The sequence below is a fragment of the Erpetoichthys calabaricus genome, chromosome 12, assembly GCF_900747795.2.
Source record: "Erpetoichthys calabaricus chromosome 12, fErpCal1.3, whole genome shotgun sequence".
NCBI lineage: Eukaryota > Metazoa > Chordata > Cladistia > Polypteriformes > Polypteridae > Erpetoichthys > Erpetoichthys calabaricus.
Window position 1 is genome coordinate 152,533,967 of NC_041405.2, and position 4,355 is coordinate 152,538,321.

At 38.4% G+C, this 4,355-nt stretch overlaps 1 protein-coding gene across 2 annotated transcripts in view; it reads right to left on the bottom strand.

Moving 5' to 3' along the window:
* kcnn1a (potassium intermediate/small conductance calcium-activated channel, subfamily N, member 1a) overlaps positions 1-419 on the bottom strand; it is a 154,500-nt gene extending 154,081 nt beyond the window's left edge. The window contains exon 1 of one of the 2 annotated variants that reach the window (XM_028816585.2): positions 1-411. This exon is cut by the window's left edge and continues 887 nt beyond it. The gene's annotated coding sequence lies outside the window, so the exon portion shown is untranslated. The other variant, XM_051935005.1, reaches the window with a different exon arrangement.
* Between the last annotated feature and the right edge of the window lie 3,936 nt (positions 420-4,355).

Consider the following 4,355-nt stretch of genomic DNA (forward strand, 5'->3'; position numbering starts at 1 on the left):
GACAGTGCAGCTCGGTTCTGGAGACGCAGCGTCTTCACAAAAGGAGAAGAAGCTGCGCTGTCGAGACAGAGATGAGGGTGCTGAAGGACAGCTCCCCGCTGCCGATGCGGCATCCCATCTTAGAGCACCCCGCCGCCGCCACCACCACCTCCACCGCTCGCACCCATAGCTGGCTTTGCTCCGGCAGCACCCTTGCCTGCCGAAAAAAGAGAAGCCTCAGAAGGATCGTTCTGATCCTTTCTCATTGGTGGGCTTGATCAAGACCAGCCTAGTAACGTCACTGTTAAGGCAAAGAAAAACACCGCCCTCGTATATATATATCGGGGTCCGTCCGAACGTTTCCCTTGAATGAGACACCGGAGAGAAATGGAAATCAACGAGGATCTCTGCGAAAGGCGCATTACAGCGCCACAGCAACACCTGACACGAGCCGGCGACGGGGAGGGGGGTCGGGGGGGTGGGGGGTCGGCCTGGAAGAATGAAACGTGTGGCGAGAAGGCGCTGAGCAGAAGCCTGACAACTTAAAGAAGGACACAGCTACGCGCACAGACGAATGGATCTGAATACAATGACTATGAAAAGTATGCGACCAAGTGGAAGTTTTCACATTTTATTTATTGAATCACAGTGCACCAATTGGCTTGTTATATTTAATTAATTTGGTTTGTTTGACAGAAAATGACTATTTAATGTCATCTATCTATCTTTATACTGTACAGTGTCCTCATAATGTTTGGAATAAAGACCCATTTTACCTTATTTTCCTCCTCTGCTCCATAGTTTAAAAGTACAAACCAAATTCAGACGTGATTAAAGTGCATAGATTTTCATTTAAGTGGCCACACTTTATTTACACTATCCCCCCTTTTCAGGGCACCATAATGTTTGGGACAAATCAATAGCAGGTCTTTTGTCATATTTAGGACTTTGTCACATATCTCTCACATGCAACAACTACTTGAAGTCTGCGATTCACAGGCATCAACAGGTGCTGCAGGTCTTCTCTGGTGATGCTCTGCTATCTTCAGCTCCTGCTTGTTTTAGGGAGGCCTGCTCAATTGAATTTAAATCTGGTGGCTGGACTTGCATTCAAGAATTTTCCATTTTTTAGCTTTGATAAAGTCCTGTGTCACCTCAGCAGTCTGTTTGGCTGATTATCTTGTTGGAGGATGAAGTGCCGCCCAATGAGTTTGGAGGCATCTACTGGGACTTAAGCAGTCCCATCATCAATGAAGAGAAATGTGCTACAAACTGTGGCAGCCATACATAACCAAGCTATTAACACCCCCAGCACCGCCATGTTTAACAGAAGTGGTGGTCTGCTTTGGATCTTAGGCAGTTCATTTTGGTCTCCTCACTTTGCTCTTATCATCACTCTAATGCAGATTCATTTTTGTCTAATCTGTCCAAATGACCTTTTTCCAGAATTCTGAAGGCTATTTTTAGTCCTTTTTTACAAACTGTAATCTGGACATCCTGTATTTGTGGCTAACTAGTGGTCTCCATCTTACAGTGTTGCTTCTGTTCTTGAAGTCTTCTGCTGATAGTCATCTCTGGCCTCCTGAAGACTGTTGCTGATCTGTTGCACAGGCGTTGGAGGCTTTTTATTGACCATTGTGAGGATTCTTCTGTCCTCAGCAGTGGGGGTTTGTTTCCTTGGTGTACTAGTCCATTTGTGATTCCTGAGCCCACCAGTGTGTTCTTACTTCATCCACATATTCCAGACAGATGATTTTGGTCATCCTAAGGTTTTATTGATGTCTCAGATGGTTTTATTCTTATATGTCAGCCTACAAAATGGCTTTTTTGACTTTCATTGGCACAGCTCTTGTCCTCATGTTAAACAATGACAGCTACAGACTGCAAAGGGTAGAAGCAAACCGAGGTATCTTATGAATCAATGAAGCCCACCTGAGGAATCACTAACACCTGTGATGCCAAGTGTCACAAACATTATGGTGCTCTGAAATGGGGAGACTGTAGAGAAAGTGTAGTGTGACTAAAATGAAATGAAAGTCTACAATGTGCACTTTAATCACGATGTCTGAATTGTTTAATTTGTAATCTTAAACTGGGGTGTGAGATGGAGAAAATTAAATCAAGGACAAATGTGCCTTTGTTTCAAACATTATTTAGGGCACTGCTATCTATCTATCTATCTATCTATCTATCTATCTATCTATCTATCTATCTATCTATCTATCTATCTATCTATCTATCTATCTATCTATCTATCTATCTATCTATCTATCTATCTATCTATCTATCTATCTATCTATCTATCTATCTATCTATCTATTATATAGTGCCTTTCATTCTATCTATCTATCTATCTATCTATCTATCTATCTATCTATCTATCTATCTATCTATCTATCTATCTATCTATCTATCATATAGTGCCTTTCATTCTATCTATCTATCTATCTATCTATCTATCTATCTATCTATCTATCTATCTATCTATCTATCTATCATATAGTGCCTTTCATTCTATCTATCTATCTATCTATCTATCTATCTATCTATCTATCTATCTATCTATCTATCTATCTATCTATCTATCTATCTATCATATAGTGCCTTTCTATCTATCTATCTATCTATCTATCTATCTATCTATCTATCTATCTATCTATCTATCTATCTATCTATCTATCTATCTATCATATAGTGCCTTTCACTCTATCTATCTATCTATCTATCTATCTATCTATCTATCTATCTATCTATCTATCTATCTATCTATCTATCTATCTATCTATCTATCTATCATATAGTGCCTTTCATTCTATCTATCTATCTATCTATCTATCTATCTATCTATCTATCTATCTATCTATCTATCTATCTATCTATCTATCTATCTATCTATCTATCTATCATATAGTGCCTTTCACTCTATCTATCTATCTATCTATCTATCTATCTATCTATCTATCTATCTATCTATCTATCTATCTATCTATCTATCTATCTATCTATCTATCTATCTATCTATCATATAGTGCATTTCACTCTATCTATCTATCTATCTATCTATCTATCTATCTATCTATCTATCTATCTATCTATCTATCTATCTATCTATCTATCTATCTATCTATCTATCTATCTATCTATCTATCTATCTATCTATCTATCTATCTATCTATCTTAGTTGTACCTCCTTTAGCAGCAGCAGTTGCAGTCAGACTCTTCCAGTAACAGTAGACTAATCTTTGTCATTACTGCAGAGAAATGTCAGCCCACTCTTCTGTATAGAATTGATTTAATTCAGACACATTGCAGGGTTTTCGACTATGAAGTGTCTATTTAAGATGCTGCCACAGCATCTCAAAGGGGTTCAATTCAGGACTTTGGTCCAAAGGCTTAATTGTGTTTCTTTTTAGCCATTCACAGATGGTCTTGCTCTTGTGCTTCAGATTGTTGTCTTGCTGCATAACCCAATTGTGCTTGATACTCAGCTCACGGTCCAATGACTGGACATTCTCCATTAGTACTTTCTGGCGGAGAGCTGAATTTCTGCTTCCCTGTCACAGAGGCTCTAAAGCATGAAAACATCCTCACACCATCACACTGCCAGCACCATGTTTGACTGTGAGCCTGATGTCCTTATTGTTAAGATCGGTGTTAGCTTTATATCAGATGTAATGGGATCCATGTCTCTCAAAAAGTTCCACTTTTGACTCATCAGTCCACAGAAGATTATCCCAAAAGATTCAGAGGTAATCACAGTGTTTTTTTGGCAAATGTTAGACAAGCCTTTATATTTCTCTTGTTTAGCAGTTGTTTTCACCAGTTGTCTCGTTTGATTTCACCCATTATCATTTCATTTTGTTTATCGGTTGACTGAGTTATGAAGGGGGAGATTGCTTTTTCAGATTGTTGATAAAAATGGTGATTTTTTTGTCCTTTAATAAATCAAATAATCATTTCAAAACCATGCATTGTCTTTATTCCGGTTGTTTTTTGTATTATGCAAAATTTGTTTGGAGGTCAGAAACAATTAAGGGTTAGGAATACACAAAAATGAAGAAAATCAAGAAGGGGCAAAAAATTTTTCATGACTCTCTATATTGGAAGAGCAAGTTAGATCTGCTTCTGTAAACAGACCCAGTGAACTCAGTGACTGGTTGGCCTTCCATCCATTGATACTCATGCCAGAATTTGACAGAAAAATGTCTGTTTCCCTGTTGTATTAATAATAATAATAATATCTCTCTTTTATAAAACAAAAATCTTGGAAGGAGACGAGACATGATTTTCTTGGAGAGACACTTGCACGTCCCATGAGAGGAGTCTTTGTGCCAAGAGATTTAACCATGCCCGGTGCCGGAAATAAAAGACAAAGT